We start from the raw sequence: 11,920 nt of genomic DNA, 5'->3' as shown, positions 1-11,920 counted from the left end.
CTACTGCTCTTGAGAGTTGCTTGACAGCACATAGCCAGGATTTCAGAAGCCAGATTTGAAAAATTTGCTGTTGTTATCTGACTCTTTGTGAACTGTAAGGATGGTATTAGAAAATGAGTATTGTTTTGTTAGTTTAGGGATAAGAAGTAAAGCGGCTGCTTGAGAAAAGAACTGGAGTTTGAAAGAGAGCTGAGAGAGCATGTTGATTTCAGATGTGACAGTTATAACCATTTTTCCATGTCAATTACTTTTTCTGGCAGTTGGGAGTTGGTCTCTGGCAGTTGGCAGAGACACTCTCAGGTGTGGAGGAGGTAACATCTTTGCCTGTCTCTGTCTGAGGGAAAGATCTGAAGGAGCTCAGTGTTTTCCTTTTCCAACTTGGGAAACATTATTGAATATCATGGTTTTATAGGTTGTTTAACTCTGAGAAGACCAAAGAAAAACTGGGTCTTTGGTTTGGACTTTGAGTCTGAGGTTAAGACTCAGAGTCCTAACTGGATTCTTGTTGAGACTCAACCAGCTAGCCTTTGCTATTTTATAATTTGAAGGCAAACTTAAGATCTATAAGGATAATAGTGGTAGTTTTTATTTAGATAGTATAAATTTGGGTTAGTCAAATCAGGGAGGATTAGTGTAGCCTGTGAAACCCAGTAGAAGTAGTTCCTTGTGGAACCTGGGTGTTTATTTGGGTGGATTTAGAATCCCTTAGAATTAGAAATCCTTTATTTATCCATATATATTTCAACAAATATTTTATTTTTATAATAAGAGTCTCTTTAGTGTCCTTGCGCCTGGCCCTGAAGGGAAGTTCACATTTGAGCTTCACTTCATCACTGAGGATACTTTTGATTACATTTACATCTACCCAAAGTATCCAAACAGTTTTGAACCTATATTGGAACAGTTTTTCCATCTAAATATTTTATTTTTACAACTCTCCAATTTATTTTTACAGAACTCATGGGGTTTTCTGGGAAAAGATACTGGAATGGTTTGCCGTTTCCTTCTCCAGCTCATTTTACAGAGGAAGAAACTGATGTAAACAGGATGAAGTGACTTGCTCAGGGTCACATAGCTTAGTAAGTATCTAAGGCTGGATTTGAATGCATCTCCTACTGACTCCCAGCCGCTGTGCTACCTAGCTGCCCCAAACTTAAAAGGTCTTTCCATCTCCAAGGTCAGCTCTCAATCTAGGATACTTATCTTATTTATTTTGTGTACATTTAATATGTAAAGTTGTCTCGTCTTTGAGGAAATATTTCATCTGTATCCCTAGTGCCTTGCTCTTGGTAGGTTCTTAATACTTTATTGATCAGCTAAATGGTAAAGTGTTGTATATATATATAGGGACATTTTAGGTCTTTTGCAGTGTCAGTTTGTCCCTCAATTCCCCTGTCTAAACTTCCCATTATTATCACCTGTTTTTCATCTTTATTTCTTTGCTTTTCTCTCTCTTTTCTTCTTTGAATCCAGGTCTTCCTGACTTCAGTCCTGGTGATTTAGCTATCCACTGTACTACCTAGGTGCCCTCAACACTAGGTCACTTTCAAATGAATCTCACAATTTAAACCAAGACCACTGATGGTGGTGGTTCAATTGTTATTCACAATGCAAAAATTACTTCCAGCCTAGATTAACTAGAAAGTGGAAGATTGGGAGGAAGCAGTCTTAGAAAGAGAACAGGAATGAGTCAGAAGGCTTGGTTTCTAGGTTTGGCCTCACTACTAAAATAAACTTGATCAAGGCATATAGCAGAGTGGAAAGGAGAGAGGGAATGGGGACAAGGATAAGCATTTATCAAGCATCTCCTAAGTGCCAGGCATTGTGCCAGGTAATTTACAATTATTTTTTCATTTGATCCACCAGTCCTGTGAGATAGGGGAGATCACAGTCTTGTTTGAAATCATATCCTAGCTCCACTACCTAATACATGTGTGACCTTAGGCAAAGCATATCAATGCTTTGTGTTTCAGTTTCCTTTATTTGTAAAGCAGAGTTGGGTGGATTAGACCTCAGATGTTCTTTCTAGCTCTGTCTATATTTCTCTAATCCTAAAATATTTAACTATTATGGCAGGAGTTCTTAAAAATGTTTTTTTCCTTAGGGGGCCATAGGATTTTGCTATATTGCCAAAGGGATCCACTGCACAGAAAAGGATAAGCACCCCTTCTCTATGGGTTATAGTTTCCTCATTTGTAAATGGAATTTTTCCATTAAGCTTTAGAATTCTTTTAGTCTATAATTTGTTCTAAAAATTAAAAAATCACTTTCTATCACACTTCTTCCTTCAATTTCATTTTTAAAAAATTTGACCTATTCCCTTAGTTCTACATAAAAGGTGAGCAGATTCATGCAAATGAGACTCAAATTAGAACTTTAGCAGAACCAATTTTAAACACAAATATGAAAAGTTTTGCTTATAAACCTTGTAGGAAAAAAAGCTTTAAAAATCACTCCCCTTGGTCCCTGGAAATCCTTGAGATATATGAAATAATTTGAGTTGTTTTGGCATTCATCAAAGAAACTTATTTTATAAATCTGTGTAATATGTTAGAACAAATAAAAATTTCAGTTATTGTTTAGACATGACTAACTCTTTGTGACCCTGTTTAGGATTTTCTTGGCAAAGATCCTGAAGTAGTTTGTCTTTTCCTTCTCCAGCTCATTTGACAGTTGAGGAAACTGAGGCAAACAGGGTTAAGCGACTTGTTCAGAGTCATACTGCTGGTAAGTGTCTGAGGCCAGATTTGAGCACAAGAAGATGACTTTTCCTGACTTGGCACTTTTCACCCACTGTGCACCTAGCTGCCTTCCCCATCCTTCCCCCCGCAAAAGTATTGATTTTTATTAAACACAAGGGCAGATATCCCTTTATAAATGAATACCGAGAATTGTGGAGATCCTTAATAGATGTTTATTGACTAAGATTTCATTATCATGGTTTATGACTTCATTTAAAATTACTTGCTCTTCTATATTTCTCTAAACCCTATATTTTAAAGTAGATCAGAAATAGGTCACTGAATTCACATAGAAATTATTTTCTGAAGAACTCAGGGGAGAATTAGCTATATCATGCTGTTTTCCTGCAGATAGAAGGTCACTCAAATGGTGATATATTGGCTAAGTAATAAAAGAGCCAGCATTTCATGACTCATTTGTTGCTCACACCAACCCTGTAATGTAGGTGCTAAAATTACCATGCTTGTTTTGCAAATTAAGGAAACTGAGCCTAACAAAGGTTGAATGATTTGGTGAAGATCATAAAGTAATAAGTGTCAAAGTTAGGATTAAAACTTGGGTTTTTCCCTGTGGAATTGCTTGTTGGCCAGGAGGAGGGTGGGAGGAGGGGAGGGAAAGAACATGAATCATGTAACCATGGAATATTTTCTGAATTAATTAATTAAATAAATAAACTTAATTAAAAAAAATTTCAAGTCTAGCCCTTTATCCACTACAGCACTTAGCTGGCTGCCTTTGTAGTTCTAGGAGTGTGGGCTTCTGCTCTTTCATTTGTTTTTATAATATTGCTGTGAGGTAGATAGGGCAGAAAAAAGGGTATATTTTTATCTCCATTTTATGTAGTGAGAATTCTACCCACTGGCCATAAAGTGGGTCAATCTAGGCAGAAGCCCACGTCTTCTGACTTCCAGTCATTCCAATCCCCAAATAGATCATTACTTTATAATTCATATTCTAAAGCCATACCTCTCATATTTAAGATGGCAATGGTATCTTTATAAAATAAAAGCACAAAGTATTTTCTGACTTTTAATAGTGAATGTGATAAAGATTATTTTGTAGTTGTGATTGAATGTTATGAAAGTTATGGGATATTAGTGTTGAATAGCCTCTGATTAATTGCACATCATTCTGCAAGTAGCCCCTCAGAAATTCATTCATTCATTCATATTCAATAAACATTTATTAAGCACCCCCCCCCATGTGCCAGGCACTGTGCTAAATGCTACTGTCAAAAAAAGAGGCAAAAGATAATCCTTGCCAGATTGTAAAGAGTTTATAATCTAATGGGGAGACAACATATAAATAAATAAATAAATATATTTTTATATGTACATGTATTTTATACACACACACACACACACACACACACACACACACACCAAGCAATTTATGTACAGGAAAAATTGGAAATAACAAGGAAAATCTTGGAATTAAGAGGGGCTAGGGAAGGCTTCTTGTAGAAGGTGGGATTGCCCCCAAGCCCCCAAGCACACACAAAGATACAATTTATGCCTAGAATATAATGAGAGCAAACCTCCCAGACTCATTTCTATAAACATATTTTGTTACAGAGACAGCTAGATGGTACAGTGGAGTAAGGAAGACCAGAGTTTAAATCTCACCTAAGATATTAGTAGTATGATCCTAGGCAATTCATAAGTTCCGTCTACCTCAGTTTCCTCAACCGTAAAGTAGCACCTGTCTCTCGGGATTGCTGTAAGGATCCAAAGATTTCTATTTGTAAAGCACTTAATTGTTTGCTTAGCACTTAACTTAATTGTTGTTCTTCCTTCATTTTCCAAAAGGACCAGTGGCATCAATAAGGGATATGTTTTGACTTGTGTGTGAATTGGATTGAAGTGAGGCAAAGTTGCACAAAGTCAACCTCATTCTCTATTCCAGCCATCAAAGTCCAGTGGCAAGATAAAAGACAAGATTATTGGCAATGACTTGGGATACAGTGGTGAAGTCTTTACATGTTTGGCATATAGGAGGCACTTAATAAATGCTTGTTCCATCTCCAAATGCTTGTTTCTTTCGTTCCTGAAAATCCATAGTTTAAAATGTGTACGAATTAATATCATTATTCAGACCAACGAACTGTCTTACACTTTTGCATGTTTCTTTTAAAATGAGCCATGATGGTTAATATGAGGCAGGTTCATAATTTAAAGGAATTAAGATTGTGCATTCCTTCTCCCAATCTAAGTGCTTTCCATCATCCAAAGCTCAGAAGTCATTCCTCATGCTCCAAACCTTAGCCAGAAGTAATCCTTTCCTCTTCGGAAGCCTTGTAACCACTCACACCCTTTCTATGAATTTATAATATTGCAATTGGTTTTAGATTTTGGCCTGTTTTTTTTCTCTTTTTCATTACTAAATGAGGTTAAGCAATGTCATATTTATCTTTAGTACTCAAACCTCCTGTTTAGCACAGTGCCTGGCATTTCATAAATACTGGTTCACTTAAATGGAGTATTAATAAATTCTGAAATAATCACCCACAGAATTACTATCATTTTTTCATACTACTGATCTTCAGCCTCATTAGAAAATCAAACTGTAAGCTTAGTTTGGATAATACCTCCTATGCCCCTTGTTTTTTAATGTTCCTTGGCAGTATAAGACAAGCTCTTGATACCTGCTGAGTGAAGACACTTGAGGTATGTCTTCCACAGGTTTTTACATGATACATCTAGTTGTGCCCACCTGTCAGTCTCCAGTGAACACAAAACAAAAATCAAGAGGCTTAAATAATGAATTAAAGAACAGAATTTATAAAAAAGTGTGGAGATTTAGGGAGTGCTTTAGGCCCAAGTAGTTCTTCCCAACTCTGTTGCTATTTGACAAAAATCTTTGGTTATTACAAAAATACAAAAATGTAGAAAAGAATATCAGGTAATACCAGCTCACTCTGTTGAGCTATTTTCTTATGCTACAGTGAAGGGCAGCTCCACCTTGTTTTAGGAGATGTCTTTTGACATTTAATGACTACAGAATATCTATTGAATAGTAAATCTCTGAGATGAATAAGCCATCAAAGTAAGGATAACAAAAGGATAACAAAAGAATGTAATTTGGAAAAATCGATTCAAGAGCCATTATGATGAGACAGGTGAAAAGGGGTTTCAAAGTCCTGCCAAAAGTCAAGCTTTTGTCAGATGCAAATGTAATCATGGAAAACTAAATCACAATTTAAATAATGAGATTGTAAAAAAAAAAAGGCATGTATAGCATGATATTCAGAATCACAAAATACCTGCCAAAGAAGCAGGAATAGATTGAATGCTCCTCTCTCTGACATATATAGACTGTGTGATCTTAGACAAGTCACTTAGTTCCTGAATTCTCTAGGCAACTCTAAAAGACCATAAATTGCAAAAGAAGTTACTTATTTTAAAAAAGTAAATTTCCTCATGGAGTGTTCCCGATATCACTGGAATCATGGGTCTATATGGTACCTTAGAGGCCAGCAAATCTTTCCCCTTGTAGATTTGGAAACTGAGATTCAGGGAAATTGAGTGATCATGTGCCAATGGCTTATATAGTAAAGCTATGACACTAGGTTCAATTTCACTGATGCTTTTATATCCAATGCTTTTATACCTCTGGCAACATTTGGTGATGTCTATTTAGTTTATTTCATTATAAAGCCTCTATGATATCACACACAAAATGGCGTTTTAAAATATTTTCCACGATGATAATGATGACAAATACCAAGTAGAATACAAATTACTTAAGATAATCTTGGCATTCCCAGTTAGATGACCTAGGGAATAGAGTGCCAGACCTAGAGGCAGGAAAACTGATCTTCCTAAATTCAAATCTGGTCTCAGACACTTCCTAGCTCTGTGACCCTGAAAAAGTCACTTTACCCTGTTTGCCTCAGTTTGCTCCTCTGTAAAATGAGCTGGAGAAGGAAATGTCAGACCATTCCAGAATCTTTGCCAAGAAAAACATCAAGTAGGCTTATGAAGAGTCAGATATGACTGAAATGACTTGACTTAAAGCACATTTTACAGTATGCTGAGTGATGAGGCATGAATCTCTGAACAACAGATAGAAATTTAATTTTACAGAAGTCTCAGGAAAAGTTAAACATTTAATATTGGAATATTTAGTTTGGTTTGATTGAATCCAGGGCATATCTCTTATGGACTCACTCAATTTTGTGATAACTTTGTGATAACTCAATTAAGAACATGAAGTTAAACAACAGAGTACTTAACTCAGAAGTACTTATAAATACATTTATTTACAAATGTCACCAAATGTCAAATTTCTTTGAAGCAATCCCTGTGATAATAATAATAGCTAGTATTTACATAGTACCTGTAAGATTTACAAAGCACTTTTTAAATATCTCACTTGACTCCACTATACCTCTAAGAAGTAGGTACTCTATTTTACAAATGAAAACACTGAGGTTAAATGACTTGTAGAAGGTTACCTAGCAAGAAAGTATCTAAGTTGGGATTTGAACTCAGATCACTTTGACCCTAAGACCAGTGCTCTAGCCAGTATTCCACCTCCATGCTTCTAATAGAACAAATGATCAGGATCAGATTACATCTCAGATAAAGGATTGGAGATTCAGAGCTGGACAGGACTTTAGAAATCTTCTAGACTGTCCTTCACTTTTTATGCATGGAAATGCTGCTAGGACTGGAGTCTCATGGGTTTTCACATATCCCTTGGAAAATCTAGGAGCTCTGCATCTATATTCATGAATACAGTAGCTTTACATTTCAGGATAATTCATCAATCATAATAATTTGCATGAATATGATGGTGCCCTTTCTGTGAGGTGACCTTTTATGTTTGGACTTGACAAAATTTATTGCTCATAATATTCAGATGAAGCCCATAGAAGGGGCCTGAGACTAAGAGGTAAAAATGTTCTTGTTGACACCAAAGTTACATTCAAATCATCTGTATTGAAAATTGTGCCAGCTTAAATTTTTTTTTTTTGCAATGACAAGGAATTTGAAGATGTCCTTAAAATATGTGAAAATAATTATTATATTAATATAGCATATTAGACTGAATGAAAGGTAAATTTGCATTTAGTTGGAGTTTATTTCGATAAATATTCAGTATATTTTAAAAAGACAATCAATGTCAAATTAAGAATTTTTGCTTCATTGAACTGGATTTCTTTTCTTAGTAATTTTCCCATCCTTGTATTTCTTTTGAAGGAACTGATGTTATATAAAAATTTGACAATGATTTGTCATTGTATTATTTACAATATGTTTTTTATATTTTGTTAGAAAAAGCTGGAGTCTTTTTGCTAGTATTCTATTTAAGATTTTTTGCATCCATATTCATTAAGGAGATTTGTCTGTAGTTTTCTTTCTCGGTTTTTGGTCTGCCTGGCGTTGGAATCAGTACCATATTTGTATCATAAAAGGAATTTGGTAAAACTCCTTCTTTGCTTATTTTTTCAAATACTTTGTATAATATTGGGATTAGTTGTACTTTTAATGTTTTTTTTTTCATTTGAATTAGTTTATTTAGTCAATTTAGAACATTATTCCTTGGTTACAATAATCACATTATTTCCCTCCCTCCCCTCCACCAACCCTTCCCGTAGCCAACACATAATTTCATTGGGTGTTACTTGTGTCCTTGATCAGAACCTATTTCCATGTTGTTGATGTTTGCACTAGGATGTTCATTTAGAGTCTACATTCCCAACCATATCCCTTCAATCCATGTATTCAAGCAGTTGTTTTCCTTTGGTATTTTTACTCCCACACTTTTTCTTCTGAATGTGGACAATGGTTTTTCTTGTAGATTCATTCAAGTTGTTCAGGGTCACTGCATTGCCACTATGGAGAAGTCCATTACATTCAATTGTACCACAGTGTATCAGTCTCTGTGTACAATGTTTTCCTGGTTCTGCTCCTCTCACTCTGCATCAGTTCCTGGAGGTTGTTATAATTCCCATGGAATTCCTCCACTTTATTATTCCTTTGAGCAAAATAGTATTCCATCACCAACATATACCATAATTTGTTCAGCCATCCCCCAATTAAAGGGCATCCCCTCATTTTCCATTTTTTTTGCCACCACAAAGTGTGCAGGTATGAATATTTTTTGTACTTTTAATGTTTGATAGAATTCACTTGTGAATCCATCTGGCCCTGGGGATTTTTTTTCTTAGGAAGTTCCTTGATGGCTTGTTCAATTTCTTTTTCTATATGGGATTGTTTAAGAATTCTATGTCTTCTTTTGTAATCTGGGCAATTTATATTTTTGTAAATATTCACCCATTTCACTTGAAAGAAGTGGATTTGATCACTTCTAAAGATGGCAAGTTATAAAAGATGTCTCTGTCTGTCTCAGGTTGACAGGCCCAAAATGGTGGCCTCAGACCTGGTACTCTGAATAACACAATCTAACTGGTATATTTATTTGCCAAAAATTTTAATACAAAAAATAAACAAGGAAAGGGTATGGGAAGAAGGGCCAAGGTAAGTCCCTAGCTCTGGAAACTCTAATTTCTCATCCCTCCAAATCTAAGAAGCTCACAGGAGCCTGTCTTCTATTACCTGCTGCTATCTGTCCTCCTACCCTCTCTGTAGCCCAAAACCCCTAACTCTAGCTATCTTGTCTATGGCCACTTCCAAAACAATCAGATCAGGTTTGCTGGAGAAAGGGTTGACTGAATGGCCAAGTCAATCTAGGCTGCAGGGTTTCTGTCAGCACAGACAGATTCAAGTCTTTCCTTCACGTTGACTTTTTCATACAGGTCACAAAAGTATCTTCAAGGGTTGAACAGGAACATAAGAATCAGGAATAGATGAAAATCTAGATCAGGACGCTAGAAAGCTGATTCGAGGGCCTCAACTGTCAGGTCCCAAACCTCTCCTCTCAGGTTAACCCAACAGGAAGCTCCCTCCAAGTTCCAATGGAAAACAGGAACCCAGCTTTTAGCTCCAGGCTTCCTTTTGAGTTCCATCCTTGAATTACTTGCTTTGCAACCTGTATATATTGCAAACTTGCTTTATTTCTCTATTCCTATAATACCCCCTTCACAAATGGAAAACCCCTTTTTTCCTGGCTGTGAACCAAAAGTACTTACCTTAATTCTTTATAATTACTTACTTATTCTATATTCTAACCCCCCAAATAACAAACACTTACTCTAACTATGCTTCTCCTATTTTAACTTGCCTAATCTAGGGATTTCAACAAAGGAAAGAAAGGAAGGGTAAGGATAAGGGCTTACAAAATTGTTATAAAGCTCAAACACAACACAACAGTTTCAAATTCAAAACAACCCAGAAAATATGAATTTAACCCATCACTACTACAAGATACAATCAATTTCAAAAGCTAGACATAAACTTCTTCAAAACCCATTTTCTTCCAAACCTTATAATACTAAAGTAATATAAAACATTTCTATCTAAAAAATCAGATTCAACATTATATAAAATGGAAAAAAATCTTTAAAATGTTTACAATAAACACAGTGGAGCATTAGCTCTTAAAAAACACAATCTCACAAAAAAACTTCTGCAAAATGAAGTTTCAAAAATCTCTTATCTAAACAATTGAAAATAAAGTCTCTCTATTCTAACATGAATACATTTAATTAACTTTCCTACAATGAACTGAGAAGTAAGCATCCTATCTTACAAATATGCAACATTCTTTTTACAGTATCTCTATATATAATTATATCTCTGTACATATGTATGCCCTATGTAATGGGCAGTCCTGGGGAAAAGTGTCTACTATGATTGGTAGATGTGAAAATTTAGGGAAGGTGACATAAGAGAAAATTCTCTTTAAAAGGAGCTTTCTAAACTCAGTTCAGGAGTTCAGGAGTTCAGAGGAGGGCCTTTAAACTCGGTTCAAGAGTTGAGGATTTTAATGAAGGACTGGAGCTTGCTTGAGACGATCTTGTGGTGAGTGATAAAGACTGACTCTCTCTCCCTTAAGGCTCAGGCCTAAGCCATTTGGCCTAGGCCCTTTCTACTATTTTGTCTTTCTCTCTCTCTCTCCTCTTAATTCCTTCATTTGTATTAATTAAAATCTCCATAAAACCCAGCTGACTTGGGTATTTTCATATTTGGAAATTTTCCCATGGTGACCACTTATTTTTTTTATTTAAATCAAGACGCTACAAATTATCTTTACAGTTTGGCTAAAACCTTTACAGTTTTGGCAATTCAAAGTCTTGGCAAACCCACATTTTCATGATTACAAACCACAGGATGAGTTTTGATGATATGATCGTTTATCACTCTTAAATCCCGAATAAACCTATAGCCTTCTCTTCCTTGATCATCTAGTCTGCCTTTCTTAATTGGAAGGATAGGTGTGTTGTATTCAGAAAAGGTTGGTACAATTATCCCTTTTTTTTTCAACAAGGAAGTTATGATTGGCTGGATCCCATCTTTAGCTTTTTTACTAAGCTTGTACTGAGGGATAAGTAGAGGAGACCCTGATTTAACCTTCACTTTGACTGGGGTTGCAGATTTCAATAAGCCTACATCTGTAGAAGACTTGGCCCAAATCCCATCAGGTATTTCTTTAGGAACCTCATAGATAGACTTTGTTTCCTCCTCTCCTTCCATTGCCTCCAGAAATAGCAATGGAAAGGTTTTCAAAGAATCTTCTGGAAAATTCAGCAAAATCTGCCCAGAAGGATTGCAATGAATAGTTGCTCCCAGTTTACAAAGAAAATCCCTTTGCATCAGATTTGCTAGACAACCTGGAATGAGAAGGAATGCATGATCGACTGACAAGGGACCCAAAGAAACCGTTTTTGGTTGTAACTTTGAAACTCTCTTTGGCCTTCCTGTTGCCCCTATCACTTCCACAGACTCAATTACCCTGCTATCCTCAACTATCAGATACAAACCCTCTTTCTCATGGAAGACAGTTAAACCAACAGGAAGTTCACCCTCCAAGTTCTAATGGAAAACAGGAACCCAGCTCTCAACTCCAGGCTTCAAGCCCTATCTTTATTCTATCCTGAGATTCCTTTTGCAACTCTTTCTTTTGAGTTTCATCCTTGAGTTGCCTGCTTTGCAACCTGTTTCTATTGAAAACTTGCTTTCTTATTTCTCTATTCCTATACATCTAGATTGTCATATTTATTGCCATATAATTGAGCAAAGTAGTTCTTAATAATTGCCTTGATTTCCTCTTC

General features: G+C 35.9%; 1 long non-coding RNA gene across 1 annotated transcript; it reads left to right on the top strand.

The window, feature by feature from the left end:
- Positions 1–957: 957 nt before the first annotated feature.
- LOC130455113 (uncharacterized) lies at positions 958–4,770 on the top strand. Its single transcript, XR_008913021.1, has 3 exons — positions 958–1,079; positions 2,662–2,727; positions 4,551–4,770. It is a non-coding gene; the product is annotated as an uncharacterized LOC130455113 (long non-coding RNA).
- The last annotated feature ends 7,150 nt before the right edge of the window (positions 4,771–11,920 follow it).

This window comes from Monodelphis domestica, chromosome 6, assembly GCF_027887165.1.
Source record: "Monodelphis domestica isolate mMonDom1 chromosome 6, mMonDom1.pri, whole genome shotgun sequence".
NCBI classification, from domain to species: domain Eukaryota; kingdom Metazoa; phylum Chordata; class Mammalia; order Didelphimorphia; family Didelphidae; genus Monodelphis; species Monodelphis domestica.
This window is presented reverse-complemented; position numbering and strand designations above follow the sequence as displayed.